An 18925-nucleotide genomic window follows, 5' to 3' on the forward strand; every position below is an offset into this window, starting at 1 on the left:
TGTTTGACTGCAGTACAAACATGCGGTTTTTATTCGGTTTTTCATTTCCACTGTGTGACAAGGACTGAAACTAGAGCCAGGTTAATGAGGCAGCCAAGAGAACTTTTATAACCAGTGACATTCTCACAACAATTCTTACCCATATTTACAGTTGTATTTGTCAATGATTCTTTGCCCTGTATTTGATGCTGCTGTATTTATGTATTAGCTGTAATCAATCAATAAAACCTTCTTAACATTCACCAGTTTAATGTTACAAGGGTTTACAAAGCTGGGAAATGGCCATTTATCACAAATGGTATTAAACATCTTCCACTTTTCACCTCCAGTTTATATAATGTTCAGCAATAAAGACCTCCACATTCTGACAAAGAGTTTTTACTGCTGTAATAAAGTGTCACTTGTTTCCATTTGCTTCCTGACTGTTTCTATCCTCTGCTCTCCCGGGGGATTCAGAGGGATTTTTGTTCATTGTTTGTCCAAATTCAGGAGGTTCCAGCTCGTCTGCAGCTGCTGTCCTGGAGAAATTAATTGCATTGCAATCAAAATCTTTCCCTCATTTTGGAGATATGAGGAGAGACTGTTTACACTAGTAGAGGGGTGAAACAAATAGGCAGGGAGTTATTATGGTCTGGAATTCACTGTCTGACAGGTTTCTGAAAGCAGATTCAATATTAACTTTCAAAGGACAATTGGATCAAAATTTCAACTACTCGTAGTTATAGTAGAGAAGATACCAGCATAGAAAGAGAAGTGTGTGAGAGAGAGATGTCATAACGTAGGTGATCAAGAACTCAACACAACTTATATTGAGAGTTTTTATTTCTAAATAACTGTTCAGTTTTATTTGATCCTGTTGTTTTATTTATACATTACCTTTAATCACTCAATATAACTTTCCAAACAGGAACGAGTTTCATGTTACAAGTGTTCACACAGTGGAAAAATAGCCATTTTACAAAAGTTGCCTTGAAATTATTTTATTCAGTATCTCAAGTTTACAATAAAGTACATTCTTCAGACTTGTGGAACTTTCAAACTCAGCAAGGGAATCTCCCATCAGTAATGGCTCAGCATCTCCATCTGCTGGTGTCCCTGTCTCACTGCAGTTAATGTCCCTCTATCACCATCTCCATCTGCTGGTGTCCCTGTCTCACTGCAGGTAATGTCCCTCTCTCACCATCTCCATCTGCTGGTGTCCCTGTCTCACTGCAGTTACTGTCCCTTCCTCACCATCTCCATCTCCTGGTATCCCTGTCTCACAGCAGTTAATGTCCTTCTCTCACCATCTCCATCTGCTGGTGTCCCTGTCTCACTGCAGTTAATGTCCCTCTCTCACCATCTCCATCTGCTGGTGTCCCTGTCTCACTACAGTTACTGTCCCTTCCTCACCATCTCCATCTCCTGGTGTCCCTGTCTCACTGCAGTTAATGTCCCTCTCTCACCATCTCCATCTGCTGGTGTCCCTGTCTCACTGCAGTTACTGTTCCTTCCTCACCATCTCCATCTGCTGGTGTCCCTGTGTCACTGCCGTTAATGTCCCTCTCTCACCATCTCCATCTGCTGGTGTCCCTGTCTCACTGCAGTTACTGTTCCTTCCTCACCATCTCCATCTCCTGGTGTCCCTATCTCACTGCAGTTAATGTCCCTCTCTCACCATCTCCATCTGTTGGTGTCCCTGTCTCACTGCAGTTAATGTCCCCCTCTCAACATCTCCATCTTCTGGTGTCCCTGTCCTACTGCAGTTACTGTCCCCTCTCACCATCTCCATCCGTTGGTGTCCCTGCCTCACTGCAGTTACTGTCCCTCTCTCACCATCTCCATCTGCTGGTGCCCTTGCCTCACTGCAGTTACTGTCCCTGTCTCACCATCTCCATCTGCTGGTGTCCCTGCCTCACTGCTGTTACTGCCCCTCTCAACACATCACAATCACTGCGATTTGCAGCTTTGTCCACTGGCCGCGTTTGTTGACATAGCAACCACTAGGTGGCGCTGTACTGGCACATGCGCAAACGTACACTATTCCAGTTCAACGTCAGGGTCTGCCCACCCTCAGGCAGCTGCCAGGACGAAAGATGGCGCCGGTCAAATAATCACAGAGGTGGGTGGAGGGTGGGAGGTGGAGCTGGGGGTCTGGGGGTGTGGGGAGGGGGAATGGGATTTAGTTCCAGTGTTTGAAACCCTTCAGCTCTTTCTATGATTTCACTAATTTAACAATGAGATTGAGAGGGTATTTCACCCCCTTCTTCAGCTCCTGTCTGAATTTAGTCTGGGTCACAATGTAAATACATGTGTTGGTGCAGGAACTGAGAATCTGCAGCATCTTTGATGTTTGTTCTGTGATAAAGAGAGGGTCAGTTTCGGAGGAATAATAATAAATATCTACAATTCTCCTATAAATGTTATACACTACCCGGGTCACCCAAAACAGGATAAAACTGCCGGATATACTGAAGAGTAAAATAATTGATTTCCTGCGATTCTCCATCTCTGGGTCCTTGTGATTCTCTGCATTGCTGTGGCGCCGGAATCCCCTGCGGACTTTACTGGAGAATAAAATCCGTCTGACAGTCAGAACATTGAGCAGCAAAATCAGAAAGACCGGGACACAAGGGGTTAAATGCGGTCAAACAATTCAAATGCCCCCCATATGGGGGAAGTAAAGAAGCTCAGTTTAGTAACACAACCCATGGGAACATTATCAATAATGTATTGTTGTTCCTGTGTAAAGTACCAGGGGAGAGACTCTAAACAGCCCAGCACAGTCACTGTTCCCAAAACCACAGCCGCCCTTTTCTCGCTGCAATATTTTGTTTTCAGCTTCTCACAACAAATGGCCACAAATCGATCAAAGGTGAAAGTGACTGTGAGCCAGACAGAAACAACTGTGGATGCAGAAAGCAGAACGGTAATGAGAGAACACACAGGAGTAATTCTCAGGAATGAATATGGGAAATAAATTAAAACAATCCAGTACAATATTGGATTAGTGATAACGACCAGGAGATCAGACACTGCCATTCCCATCAGGTAGACAGTGATACATTTGGAGAGACCGCACTTTCCTCGGGACAGGATCACAATCGCCACCAAGTTAACTGGAACAGCGAGAGAAAGGGAAGCAGAGAAATTACTGATCAGACCTGGAGACAAAGCAGCAGTTTGACAGGATCTGGGCTGAAATTTCCAGCTTTGTTGCTGCATCGAGCTGTGAAAACTGATTCATTGAGCCGGGCAGTGCTTTGTCACAGTGAAATGTTTGAAAACACAATTATTAATAATGAATTGGGAAATTGATGCAGAAAGTGAATAAAGTCAGCACCGAATCTACAGGAAGTACTGAGTGAGGATGCAGTGCCAGTGAGGAATGAGAAGCTGTTTTGATGGAATCCAATGGGTTAATTGGGAATGTGTCTCCAGACTGTTGGTTGGGAAGGTTTGAGGAGAGCGGGATGTGTGGCTGGTTTGTTGCTCTGGGTTCAGGGAACCGACAGGAAATGTTATCAAATGGGAAAAGGCTGAAAAATGCAGCGCTACGTTTGAGTATCAGCCATGATCTAGAATGGTGGAGCAGGCTCGAAGGGCTGAATGGCCTCCTCCTGCTCCCATGTTACTGTATTCCTATCAGGTTGGACAAGGCAGCTGGAGGTGGAGCCAGTGAGTGAGATTAGGAGGGAGAGAAGGAAAAGTACATGTTGGAGCAGGAGGGGAGACTGGAGCAGATGGTTTGGGAAAGTGGATAAATTGAAGCAATGGATGAGGAGACTGAGGATTCAATACAGTGAGAGGAGAGGCTGAGATTCAAAAGGAGAGACTGCAGCAGAGTGTTAGAGGAAATCTAATCTATAGATCCCAGTAATGCAACTCAATTAATACATTCAAACAATAATCCCTGTGGTTATTGGTGTTGGAGAACAGTTCATTGTTTATACAATATAGTCAATATATTTAGTTTGTACAGGCTATTAAATATAAATGTAAATATATTTCTGATACCAGCCTCGCTCTTTATTGAATTCAGCAGTCACAGAGATTTTAAAGTGCAGTATTTAAATAATGAATTACCATCAGTGATGAACTGATTCTATTCTGTTTATTCAGTCACTAAGTAAGGAATAGGAACTTTCTACAAAACAAAATGAGGACCTGACAGAAATCAACACAGAGGATCAAGTCCAACAGGAAAATGAACACAATCTGACAACAGACAACTTCAACTCACACTTTCTCTCACTAATTGTTCTGGACATTCCAGCACTTTATGATAGTGAATTATTTACACTGCTGCTTCTTTCTCTTTCTCTTTACTTCTGCTTTTCCTTTCCTGTCGGTTTCGTTCTCCCTGCTCCTTTTCTCCTTCCCTATCTCTCTGGAGTACTCACACCCTGTAAATTGTTACTTAATGCTACTTTTCACAAATGATTTATTCCTAACATTCTGCGTCTGTGTTCTGTTCACCAGCCCCAGGTTCAATGATTCTATTCTCAGAGTCAGTTTGATCAATGGTGAAACCTCTGTGAATAATTTAATGTATCTACAGAACACTCAAGTCTCCACCTGTTCACCTACACACTTCACTTCATCTACAATACATGGAATAAACAGGATCGAAAGCTGCTTCCAGACAAACCTCACAATCATTGAAATCCCTTCTCCTGGAATGATGAAGTAATCTGTTAGAATGTGGGATTGTTTAATTAATAAAACAGCAACATCAGCGCTGCAGCTGATAATCTACATATAAATGGGAAGACTCTTGATTCCAACTGACAGAGTGAAAACCAGTAAAACATCACATCAATACTTTCTATTATACAATGTAGTCCAGTGACAGTGAAGGTCCACAGTGAAGCAGAGAAGGAGAAGTGAAAGTGTCAGCAACAAACTCAGTTCAGTAGCCAGACTTCTGAAGCAGCGTCAGACACACACAGAGTGAAATAATATTTGATAGCAGTGATAATCAACAAATACATTGAAATCCCAGTTAAACTGAGTCATGTTATTCGGGAGGGAGGACATTGTGCTGTCCTCTTGTAACACTGAGATTGTGAGATGTCTCATTAGCAATCACTGAAAAAAATCATAAAAATATTCCTGGACCGGTTAGATCCACATCATGAAACTTTTAAAAACTCCTGATGTTCTGATTATTGATCCTCACTGAAACATCTCATTCCAATACATTCAATACACAGAATAATCCAGTAACAATGCCACAGTTACTTAAAACAATACCATTAAATACATAATACAGTTCCTGCAAGAATGAAACAGTAGACAATAATGAGATTCCATCAGTAAATTGCTGGAAAAGAACAGGCGGCTGTGTAACACACACAGAGGGAAATAATACCCAGTACCGCAGAACAGTTAACATCGATTTACACCATTAACGGCGCAGATACTGGCTTACCAGCAACTCCAATTGCTGCAAGTACAGGATAGTAAATGTCTTCTATCTGATGCATTACTGGATATCCGATTCCTGTGAGAAGCAGAGACTTCTGTTAGCCTGGAATCCGCAGCTCCAGCAGGCACTCTGAGCTGATCCATTCCAATGGGTCCGGATTTATACAGGGGATAAGTCTCCACTAACACGGTTATACCCCTGATCATTGCTATTAGTTACACTCACCTGAACAAACACATTACATCAGCAGCTTTGACTCTGATGTAAATAATGTGGTGGATAAAACACAATCATTTCAATGTCAATGACATTTTCTGAGCAAGACCTCTCTCGGAATAAACCTGAAATCTGTCCTCATACTGGATGGAAGACAATTATGAGAGGCATCATTTACATTTTCCATATTATTGCATTGACCTTGTTCACTCCTGGCATTTCTGTTGTAAATGTAACTGATCTGTCTGCAGTGGACACTGAATCCAGGGACAAAAGCAATCCCGTTTCACTCTGTTCCTGCCTTTTCCCAGTTAAAATGTACACTTTGAGTCTCTGATTCGGGACCATGTTCAGGGTTACAGCCCAGAAACGACTGTGAGTGATATTACGGGACAGACAATGTACGCATCCATTTGGGAGGCAGTTGGGTAGTGATAATATCACTGGTCACGTAATCCAGAGGCCCAACCTGATGGCCTGGGGACAGGGGTTCAAATCCCACCACGGCAGCTAGAAAAACAGAGGGAGCTCCCTTTCTGTGTAAAAGGTAGAGGGATCTCCGCCTCTACGTATAAAGTGGAGAGAGCGCCCTCTTTATGTATTATGTGGAGGGAGCTCACTCTCGATGTATAAAGTTGGGGGCGATGAAGGAAAGAGGAGAGAGGGAAACAAAAACAAATGGGGAAATGGAGAGGGAGGGACAAAGTGGAAGACAGTGAGAGACAGAAGAGATAGTGAAATGAGACCTTGACGGAACCCCAGTCACAATCCCCATTATCTGCCCAGTCCGGTATTTGGGGTTTAATGTGAGCGTTTCAGGGATGAGTGTTCGATGATTGTTTGATATTTACAAACTGCATTGACATTCCCAACAAAAGCAAGAGTTAAAGATTCAAAATTAACCAAACAAATGGCTCAAAGCATTGCTGTCCATGTACAGAGGGACGGAGAGATGGAGGGAGTGAGACACAGACGGAGAGAGACACAGACAGAGTGGGACAGAGACAGAGGGAGAGGGAGAGACAGAGGCAGAATGATAGAGGAAAAAGGAGAAACAGAGACAGAGGGAGAGAGAGAGGGACAGAGCGAGCATGATGGAGAAAAAAGGAGAAACAGAGACAGAGGGAGACAGACAGAAAGGGAGGCAGGCAAATGCAGAATGAGACAGACAGAAAGGGACGTTGACAAATGCAGAATGAGAAAGACAGAAAGGGAGGCAGTCGGATACAGAAGGAGAGTGACAGGGAGAAAGCGAGCGAGACAGATACAGAGGGAGAGAGACAGATGCAGTGGGAGAAAGGGACAGAGAGAGAGAGAGGGAGGGAGACAAACAGAGGGAGAAACAGAGACAGAGAGAGAGGGAGTGCGAGATTATAGGAAAAAGTTTACATCTGATAATGTTGAAAAAAGATAGAATTGAAAAGTACAACTGGCTGTGTATAAGAACTAATCTTGAAAGGAACGATCAGAGGTTTAGTGTCCTGTTCCCTGCATCAATTTCTACACTACAACACTGAGGCAGAAACAGGTGGAGAGAAAAAGAGGGAGAGTGCGAAACAGCTGGAGGTGGCAGGTTAAACAGAGAGAGAGAGAGACAGGCGGAGTGTGGGTGAGGGAGGGAAGGCAGAGAAAGATGGAGAAAGACAGGGAGAGAGAGAAATCCACACTCAAACGTGGTTGAAGTGTCACCATTGCTGGGATCTTGCTGTGCACAGCTTGCAGGCTGTTATCACACTGCTGCTTGTGGGATCTTGCTGTGTACCAATGTCCTGCAGCATTTCCAACATTGCAACAGTGACGAGCACTTTAAAAATTAATTCATTGAGTGTCAAATACTTCTGTGAATCAGCAATGAAATGGGTGAAATGTGAAGGTTTGCAAAGGCTTGTTCTCATTACCGAATATTGCTGGTGTTTCAGGCTGTGGGCTGAATTTGACAGTGAAATGAAACACCGGGGGACCATTTGAATTCAGTTTTTCAGGGATGGGAATGTGGATTTCTCTCTCTCTCCTTCTGCAGGAGAGGGGATGGGGGTCTCCAGTGTTTGTGCGCTTTTACAATGAGGCAGAAACAGATGTCGAGAGACACAGAGAGAAATAGAGAGAGAGATAGAGCAGGAAATGACAGGGTAAACACATCCACACTTCCCAGTCTCTGGCTCTGTGTCAGGGGATGTGTTTGTAAGTCACTGAGAGATTGTTTTTTGTCAGTGAGTTTGAGAGAGAGTCCTGGGCTCTCGCTGTGTTTTATTTCTGTGCAAAAATGCTTTGCTTTGTTTGAATCAATTTTATTTCTCTTATTCCCAAGGAGAATCTTTTCGGAAGCTGCAGCTGCGATGATGCAGAGGGAGAATCTTTTAGCCACGTGGAATTCACAAACAAGAGCTTTAACCAGGGAGGGAAAATAATAATAAATATATATTTGTCATTGTCAAATTAATTTCTAGATCCAGAAAAGAAAACTGTGTGATTTCGGGGCTGATAGAAAAACAAAGTGCTGGAAATGCTCAGTATTTCCAGAACAGTTTTTATTTCAGATTTCCAGCATCCTCAGTATTTGGATTTTGTGTTTTCGGGGGTCTGTGGATTTCTTTACCACATGGGAGGGGGCTGGAGGGTGCTCCAAAGGGAATAGTTTGGGAATTGCTGCTCCAGAACAGTCAATGCAATCCCATAGATTTCCCTCTCTCCATCTCTTGCTGCAACTTGTTCCCTGCACCTTCCTCTTTGTTCCTAGCTCTGTTTCTTCACATCTTTAAATCCCTATCACTGTATCTCTCAACATCCTTTCGATCTCTGCCTCTCTCTAGAGTCTCACAGGTTTCCATTGTCACTCTCTTTCTGCGACTCTCTGCATCTTTATCTGTCTCTCTCTCACTCCATTTCTTCTCTCACTCACTTCCAAATCCCTGAATCTTTCCATCTCTGCTCCTCCTTTCCTGCAAGATTATCTCTGCATTTCCCCCATCCCGCAGCATCCCTCTCTATTCTGTGAACGCATCTTAATTTGTATCTCTGCCCCTCCATATCTTTCTGTCTCTGCGTCTCTCTCTTGGTCTGGGATCTTTCTCAATATCTCCATTTCTCTCTCTCTCTCTGCCCTTCTCAGTATTTCCGACCCTCTGTTCTCAGTTTCTCTCACTGGTTTCGGACTCCCTGCATCTCATTCTCCACCTCCCTTTCCATTTATTTCTCTCTCTCTCTCTCTGTTCTGTCCTAATCCCGGGATCTGTTTTCTGTGTTTCTGTCCCTCTGTCTGGTGGTGGATTTGAACTCGCAGCCTTGGTGTTGTACAGGGTGATTGTGAAGTGGGATCCTGCTTTCCATCTCTGCCCAGTTTTGCTCCTATTGAGGTAAAAACAGGGTAGAGATTCTGAACGGACAGCCGATACACAACCACCCTCCTCCATTCCACCCTGGTTTGCACCATTGGCACCAAGTCCGAGTCCAGCCCAGTGTTTCTTTTACTCTCTGTGTATCTGCTCCCAGACTGTCTCTGCCTGTCTCCTTGTGGTTCAATGGGGGAAGGGACAAGTCAGCCATTATCTAACATGGGTAGGACAGGATCAAAGGGCTGAATGGCCTCTTCCCGTCCCTGTGCAAAATCAATGTGTGAGTGTTTGTGTGTGTCTCCCTCTGTTTGATTCATTGAAGCCGATGGGGAGAGCAGGTGAAACACCGTTCTGCAGAGAGGGCTGTGTCCTGTGCGTTAAAGGCTCAGAATGCCAGTTAGCCTCTGAAGGTGCTTGCTCTATGCCCGGCCCTGATTTTGGCCGGACAGGAGTTAAAGGTGCCGGGGATCTGGGAGCAAGTTGTTGGAATTCCAGTGGCTTCTCCAGGTCTGGAATTAAAATGAACGAAAGATTGTCGGGAGATGGAGCCAAACCCAGGAAAGTGATGGAGGTGGGAATAACACGGTGGGGAGTGAGGGGGGTGAGGGGGGTAGGGGGCTGTTCACGGGGGTGATGATGCAGGGTGGGAATTAGTAGAGGGGGGCTTTTACAGGACAGGGAGGGTATTTAGAAACCGGGACAGTTTACAGTGGAGAGCGGGGGGAGAATTAGATTGGGTTCAGTTAATGGGGGGGGTATTTAGATGGGAGTCTGTTCACAGAACGGTGGGTATTTAGATGGGGGTCTGTTCACAGAACGGTGGGTATTTAGATGGGGGTCTGTTGCGGGCGGGTATAGAGATGGGAGTCTGTTCCCGGGGGGTATTTAGATGGGAGTTTGTTCCTGGGGAGGTATTTAGATGGGAGTTTGTTCCAGGAGGGTATTGAGATGGGAGTTTGTTCCTGGGGGGTTATTCAGAGGGGAGTTTGTTCCTGGGGGGTATTTAGATGGTAGTTTGTTCATGGGGATGTATTTAGATGGGAGTTTGTTCCTGGGGGTGTATTTAGATGGGAGTTTGTTCTGGGGATGTATTCAGTTGGGCGTTTGTTCCCGGGGGGTATTCAGATGGGAGTTGTTCCTGGGAGGGTATTTAGATGGGAGTTTGTTCCTGGTGTGTAGTTAGATGGCAGTTTGTTCTGGGGGGTGTATTTAGATGGCAGTCTGTTCCGGGGTGGGGGTATTAAGATGGGAGTTTGTTCCCGGGGGGTATTTAGATGGGGGTCTGTTCCTGGGGTGTGTTATTCAGATGGGAGTTTGTTCCCGGGGGGGAATCTAAATGGGTGTTTGTTCCCGGGGTCTATTTAGATGGGAATCTGTCCTGGGCGGGTGGTAGTTTGATGGGTTGTCTTGTAACAGAGGGAAGGGGATAATTAGATGGGGGTCTGTTGATAATGAGGGTATTAGATGGGGGTCATTTAACAGGGGATATCAGACAGTTGTCTGCAGATGAGGATTATTTAGATCGGGGGTGTCTGTACAAGGGGGGGATGTTTTCTGGCAGGGGGAATTGCAGGAAAAAGATTTGCGTGGTGGATAAAAATTGCGGGCGATGGATAAATTGAGGGCGGTGGATAAATTGAGGGCAGTGGATAAATTGAGGGCAGTGGATAAATTGAGGGCGGTGGATAAATTGAGGGCGGTGGATCAATTGAGGGCGGTGGATAAATTGAGGGCGGTGGATAGGGTCAGGAAAAGACAGAAAAATTTGGAAAGATAGAGAGAAATGATAGAAAGAGAAATAGAGAAGACAGAAAGATACAAAGAAAGAGAGAGAAAAAGAGAAGGGAAAAAAGTGGAGGGAAATAACAGAGACACAAAGAAATTGAAGGCACCAAAGAGACAGACAGAAAGCCAGTGAGAAAGACACAGAGAATCACAGAGAGATTGAGAGAGAGGACAGAGAAACACAGAGAGATTGAGAAAGACACAGAGAATCACAGAGAGATTGAGAGAGAGGACAGAGAAACACAGAGAGATTGAGAGAGAGGACAGAGAATCACAGAAAGATTGAGAGAGAGGACAGAGAATCACAGAGAGATTGAGAAAGACACAGAGAATCACAAAGAGATTGAGAGAGAGGACAGAGAAACACAGAGAGATTGAGAGAGGACAGAGAAACACAGAGAGATTGAGAGAGAGGACAGAGAAACACAGAGAGATTGAGAGAGAGGACAGAGAATCACAGAGAGATTGAGAGAGAGGACAGAGAATCACAGAGAGATTGAGAGAGAGGACAGAGAAGCACAGAGAGTTTGAGAGAGAGGACAGAGAATCACAGAGAGATTGAGAGAGAGGACAGTGAAACACAGAGAGATTGAGAAAGACACAGAGAATCACAAAGAGATTGAGAGAGAGGACAGAGAAACACAGAGAGATTGAGAGAGGACAGAGAAACATAGAGAGATTGAGAGAGAGGACAGAGAAACACAGAGAGATTGAGAGAGAGGACAGAGAATCACAGAGAGATTGAGAGAGAGGACAGAGAATCACAGAGAGATTGAGAGAGAGGACAGAGAAACACAGAGAGTTTGAGAGAGAGGACAGAGAATCACAGAGAGATTGAGAGAGAGGACAGAGAATCACAGAGAGATTGAGAGAGAGGACAGTGAAACACAGAGAGATTGAGAGAGAGGACAGAGAATCACAGAGAGATTGAGAGAGAGGACAGAGAATCACAGAGAGATTGAGAGAGAGGACAGAGAAACACAGAGAGATTGAGAGAGAGGACAGGGAATCACAGAGAGATTGAGAGAGAGGGCAGAGAATCACAGAGAGAATGAGAGAGAGGACAGAGAAAGCAATTGAGACAGAAAGACGCACAATCACTCAGAGAGAGAGAGAGAAACACAAAGTGAGGGAGAGAGAGAGAGAGATGGAGGAACAGAGAGATAGAGAGAAAAACAGAGACAGAAATACAAGGTGAGAAAGAGATTCAGAAAAAGAGAGTGAGAGAGAGGTTCAGTGCGAGAGAGATTGAGAGAGAGAGAGAGATTGAGAGAGAGAAAGAGAGAGAGATTCAGTGAGAGAGAGATTCAGTGAGAGAGAGATTGAGTGAGAGAGAGATTTAGTGGGAGAGAGATTGAGTGGGAGAGAGATTGAGTGGGAGAGAGATTGAGTGAGAGAGAGAGTGATTCAGAGAGAGAGAGATTGAGTGAGAGAGAGATTCAATGGGAGAGAGATTCAGTGAGAGAGAGATTCAGTGAGAGAGAGATTCAGTGGGAGAGAGATTGAGTGAGAGAGAGATTGAGTGAGAGAGAGATTCAGTGGGAGAGAGATTCAGTGAGAGAGAGATTCAGTGGGAGAGAGATTGAGTGGGAGAGAGAGAGATTCAGTGAGAGAGAGATTGAGTGAGAGAGAGATTGAGTGAGAGAGAGATTGAGTGAGAGAGAGATTCAGTGAGGGAGGGATTGTGTGAGAGAGAGATTCAGTGAGAGAGACTTAGTGAAAGAGACTGAGTCAGAAGAAGGGAGAAAAGCAGAAACAGACAATAAAGATGTGATACTCACCATCCCACACCGTCTGCTTTCCATCGTTGGACTCTAACACCTTCCCGCCATCAGCTCATCCATGGGGAAGAGATCCTGGAGAGGGGCATTGTGGTGGGATTTGGAGAAAAGCGTCAGGACTGGGACAGAGAGAGTGGGGGATTCAGACTGGACTCTCTCTCACACACACACTGTAATCAGTTCCAATTCACCTGGGCACAGAGACTGAGACACAGAAACTCACCTTCAGAAACCAGCTGCATGGAAGGAAAGAATGTGGTCTGATGTTGTCCCAATATATCCCAGAACCTGTCACTCAAAACAGACAGTCTACCCAAAATGCAGCTTAACCAACCAGCTCTCAGCTTCCTCCATCTGGACACTCCCTCCCAGGTATGGGACAGTCCAAGGTGAGTCTCTGTGTAAACAGCGAATGGGGGAGAGAGGGATATTCCAGACATGTCCCAAATGGACCATTCCAGATAGAAACCTGTCTGCCTCTCTCTCTCTCTCTCCCTCCCCCAAAAACCTCATTAACAGAACAGAAAAACTGCTGCAATTTAAAACCTGGAGGGGCCGGTTTGGATAATGGCCATTTAACACAGATTGTATTAAATCTCTTTCACTATTCACCTCCAGTTAACAGAAAGTTCAGAAAATGACTCATTGCAATTACCTTGAAATTCTGACAAAGTGTTATTGCTGGAGAGGCCTGTTTGACTGCAGGACAAACATGCGGTTTTTATTCGGTTTTTCATTTCCACTGTGTGACAAAGACTGAAACTAGAGCCAGGTTAATGAGGCAGCCAAGAGAACTTTTATAACCAGTGACATTTCACATAACAATTCTTACCCATATTTACAGTTGTATTCGTCAATGATTCTTTGCCCTGTATTTGATGCTGCTGTATTTATGTATTAGCTGTAATCAATCGATAAAACCTTCTTAACATTCACCAGTTTAATGTTACAAGGGTTCACAAAGCTGGGAAATGGCCAGTTATCACAAATGGTGTTAAACATCTTCCACTTTTCACCTCCAGTTTATATAAAGTTCAGCAATAAAGACCTCTACATTCTGACGAAGACTTTTTACTGCTGCAATAAAGTGTCACTTGTTTCCATTTGCTTCCTGACTGTTTCTATCCTCTGCTCTCCTGGGGGATTCAGAGGGATTTTTGTTCATTGTTTGTCCACATTCAGGAGGTTCCAGATCCTCTGCAGCTGCTGTCCTGGAGACATTAATTGCATTGCATTCAAAATCTTTCCCTCATTTTGGAGACGTGAGAAGAGACTGTTTACACTAGTAGAGGGGTGAAACAATAGGCAGGGAGTTATTATGGTCTGGAATTCACTGTCTGACAGGTTTCTGAAAGCAGATTCAATATTAAATTTCAAAGGACAATTGGATCAAAATTTCAACTACTCGTAGTTATAGTAGAGAAGATACCAACATAGAAAGAGAAGTGTGAGAGAGAGAGATGTCATAACGTAGGTGATCAAGAACTCAACATTGAGAGTTTTTATTTATAAATGACTGTTTGAGTTTTATTTGATCCTGTTGTTTTATTTATACATTACCTTTAATCACTCAATATTTAGAACATTACAGCGCAGTACAGGCCCTTCGGCCCTCGATGCTGCGCCGACCTGTGAAACCATCTGACCTACACTATTCCATTTTCATCCATGTGTCTATCCAATGTCCACTTAAATGCCCTTAAAGTTGGCGAATCTACTACTGCTGCAGGCAGGGCGTTCCACGCCCTTACTACTCTCTGAGTAAAGAAACTACCTCTCACATCTGTCCGATATCTATCACCCCTCAACTTAAAGCTATGTCCCCTCGTGTTTGCCATCACCATCCGAGGAAAAAGACGCTCACTATCCACCCTATCTAACCCTCTGATTATCTTATATGTCTCTATTAAGTCACCTCTCCTCCTCCTTCTCTCCAACGAAAACAACCTCAAGTCCCTCAGCCTTTCATCGTAAGACCTTCCCTCCATACCAGGCAACATCCTAGTAAATCTCCTCTGCACCCTTTCCATAGCTTCCACATCCTTCCTATAATGCGGTGACCAGAACTGCACGCAATACTCCAGGTGCGGTCTCACCAGAGTTTTGTACAGCTGCAGCATGACCTCGTGGCTCCGAAACTCGACCCCCCTACTAATAAAAGCTAACACACCATATGCCTTCTTAACAGACCTATTAACCTGGTTTGCAACCTTCAGGGATTTATGCACCTGGACACCAAGATCTGTCTGTTCATATACAGTACCAAGAATCCTCCCATTAGACCAGTACTCTGCATTCCTGTTACTCCTTCCAAAGTGAATCACCTCACACTTTTCCGCATTAAACTCCATTTGCCATCTCTCAGCCCAGCTCTGCAGCCTATCTATGTCTCTCTGTACCCGACAACATCCTTCGGCACTATCCACAACTCCACCGACCTTAGTGTCATCTGCAAATTTACTCACCCACCCTTCTACACCCTCTTCCAGGTCATTTATAAAAATGACAAACAGTAGTGGCCCCAAAACAGATCCTTGCGGTACACCACTAGTAATTAAACTCCAGGATGAACATTTGCCATCAACCACCACCCTCTGTCTTCTTTCAGCTAGCCAATTTCTGATCCAAAGCTCTAAATCACCTTCAACCCCATACTTGCGTATTTTCTGCAATAGCCTACCGTGGGGAACCTTATCAAACGCCTTACTGAAATCCATATACACCACATCCACTGCTTTACCCTCATCCACCTGTTTGGTCACCTTCTCGAAAAACTCAATAAGGTTTGTGAGGCACGACCTACCCGTCACAAAACCGTGCTAACTATCTCTAATGTACTTATTCTTTTCAAGATAATTATAAATCCTGTCTCTTCTAACCTTTTCCAACATTTTACCCACAACCGAAGTAAGGCTCACAGGTCTATAATTACCAGGGCTGTCTCTACTCCCCTTCTTGAACAAGGGGACAACATTTGCAATCCTCCAGTCTTCCGGCACTATTCCTGTCGACAATGACGACATAAAGATCATGGACAAAGGCTCTGCAATCTCCTCCCTAGCTTCCCAGAGAATCCGAGGATAAATCCCATCTGGCCCAGGGGACTTATCTCTTTCCAAACAGGAACGAGTTTCATGTTACAAGTGTTCACACAGTAGAAAAGTAGCCATTTTACAAAAGTTGCATTGAAATTATTTTATTCAGCATCTCAAGTTTACAATAAAGTAAATTCTTCAGACTTGTGGAAACTTTCAAACTCAGCAAGGCAATCTCCCATCAGTAATGGCTCAGCATCCCCATCTGCTGGTGTCCCTGTCTCATTGCAGTTACTGTCCCCCTCTCACCATCTCCATCTCCTGGTGTCCCTGTCTCACTGCAGTTACTGTTCCCCCTCTCACCATCTGCATCTGCTGGTGTCCCTGCCTCACTGCAGTTACTGTCCCCCTCTCACCATCTCCATCTGCTGGTGTCCCTGTCTCATTGCAGTTACTGTCCCCCTCTCACCATCTCCATCTCCTGGTGTCCCTGTCTCACTGCAGTTACTGTCCCCCTCTCACCATCTCCATCTGCTGGTGTCCCTGTCTCACTGCAGTTAATGTCCCTCTCTCACCATCTCCATCTGCTGGTGTCCCTGCCTCACTGCAGTTAATGTCCCTCTTTCACCATCTCCACCTGCTGGTGTCCCTGCCTCACTGTAGTTAATGTCCCACTCTCACCATCTCCATCTTTTGGTGTCCCTGTGTCACTTCAGTTAATGTCCCTGTCTCACCATCTCCATCTGCTGGTGTCCCTGCCTCACTGCAGTTACTGCTCCCCTCTGTCCATCTCCATCTGCGGGTGTCCCTGACACACTGCAGTTAATGCCCTGCTCACGACCTCACATTCAATCCGATTTGCAGCTTTGTCCACTGGCTGCTGTTGTTGACAACAGCAACCACGAGGTGACGCTGCACTGGCACATGCGCAAACGTATCCTATTCCCGTCAGCCATCAGGGTCTGCACGTTCAGGCAGCAGCCAGGACTAAAGATGGCGCCGGTCAAATAATCACAGAGGCGGGTGGAGGGTGGGAGGTGGAGCTGGGGGTCTGGGGGGGGAGGAGGGGGAATGGGATTTAGTTCCAGTGTTTGAAACCCTTCAGCTCTTTCTATGATTTCACTAATTTAACAATGAGATTGAGAGGGTATTTCACCCCCTTCTTCAGCTCCTGTCTGAATTTAGTCTGGGTCACAATGTCAATACATGTGTTGGTGCAGGAACTGAGAATCTGCAGCATCTTTGATGTTTGATCTGTGATAAAGAGAGGGTCAGTGTCGGAGGAATAATAATAAATATCTGTAATTCTCCTATAAATGATCAACACAACCCGGGTCACCCACAACAGGATAAAACTGCGGAATATACTGAAGAGTAAAATAATTGATTTCCTGCGATTCTCCATCTCTGGGTCCTTGTGATTCTCTGCATTGCTGTGGCGCCGGAATCCCCTGCGGACATTGCTGGAGAATAAAATCCGTCTGACAGTCAGAACATTGAGCAGCAACATCAGAAAGACCGGGACACAAGGGGTTAAAATGCGGTAAAACAATTCAATTGCCCCCCATATGGGGGAATTAAAGAAGCTCAGTTTATTAACACAACCCATGGGAACATTATCAGTAATGTATTGTTGTTTCAGTGTGAAGTACCAGGGGAGAGACTCTAAACAGCCCAGCACACTCACTGTTCCCACAACCACAGCCGCCCTTTTCTCGCTGCAATATTTTGTTTTCAGCTTCTCACAACAAATGGCCACAAATCGATCAAACATGAAAGTGACTGTGAGCCAGACAGAAACAACTGTGGATGCAGAAAGCAGAACGGCAATAAGAGAACACACAGGAGTAATTCTCAGGAATGAATATGGGAAATAAATTCCAACAATCCAGTTCAATATGGGACTAGTGAAAACGACCAGGAGATCAGACAGTGCCATTCCCACCAGGTACACACTGATACATTTGGAGAGACCGCACTTTCCTCGGGACAGGATCACAATCGCCACCAAGTTAACTGGAAGAGAGAGAGAAAAGGAAGCAGAGAAATTACTGATCAGACCTGGAGACAAAGCAGCAGTTTGACAGGATCTGGGCTGAAATTTCCAGCTTTGTTGCTGCATCGTGCAGTGAAAACTGATTCATTGACCCGGGCAGTGCTTTGTCACAGTGAAATGTTTGTAAACACCGTTATTAATAATGAATTGGGAAATTGATGCAGATAGTGAATAAAGTCAGCACCGGATCTACTGGAAGTACTGAGTGAGGATGCAGTGTCAGTGGGGAAATGAGAAGGGGTTTCACAGAGATGTAATGCAATGGGTTAGTTGGGAATTTGTCTCCAGACTGTTGTTTGGGAATGTTTGGGGAGAGCGGGATGTGTAGCTGGTTTGTTGCTTTGGGTTCAGGGAACCGACAGGGACTGTTACCAAGTGGGAAAACTGCAGCGCTGTGTTCGAGTATCAGCAAAGATATAGAATGGCAGAGCAGGCTCTAGGGCTGAATGGCCTCGTCCTGCTCCTGTGTTCCTGTATTCCTCTCAGGTTGGACGAGGCAGCTGGAGGTGGAGCCAGGGAGAGAGATTGGGTGGGCGAGAAGGGAAAGGACATGTTGGAGCAGGAGGGGAGACTGGAGCAGATGGTTTGGGAAAGTGGATAAACTGAAGCAATGGATGAGGAGACTGAGGATTCAATACAGTGAGAGGAGAGGCTGAGATTCACAGGGAGAGACTGCAGCAGAGTGTTAGAGGAAATCTAATCTATAGATCCCAGTAATACAACTCAATTCATACATTCAAAAAATAATCCCTGTGGTTATTGGTGTTGGAGAACAGTTCATTGTTTATACAATATAGTCAATATATTTAGTTTGTACAGGCTATTAAATATACATTTAAATATATTTCTGATATCAGCCTCGCTCTTTATTGAATTCAGCAGTCACAGAGATTTTAAAGTGCAGTATTTAAATAATGAATTACCATCAGTGAAGAACTGATTTTATTCTGTTCATTCAGTCACTAAGTAAGGAATAGGAACTTTCTGCAAAACAAAATGAGGACCTGACAGAAATCAACACAGAGGATCAAGTCCAACAGGAAAATGAACACAATCTGACAACAGACAACTTCAACTCACAGTTTCTCTCACTAATTGTTCTGGACATTCCAGCACTTTATGATAGTGAATTATTTACACTGCTGATTCTTTCTCTTTCTCTTTACTTCTGCTTTTCCTTACCCGTCGGTTTCGTTCTCCCTGCTCCTTTTCTCCTTCCCTATCTCTCCGGAGTACTCACACCCTGTAAACTGTTACTTAATGCTGCTTTTCACATTTGATTTATTCCTTACATTCTGTGCCTGTGTTCT

The sequence above is a fragment of the Heterodontus francisci genome, chromosome 22, assembly GCF_036365525.1.
Source record: "Heterodontus francisci isolate sHetFra1 chromosome 22, sHetFra1.hap1, whole genome shotgun sequence".
NCBI classification, from domain to species: domain Eukaryota; kingdom Metazoa; phylum Chordata; class Chondrichthyes; order Heterodontiformes; family Heterodontidae; genus Heterodontus; species Heterodontus francisci.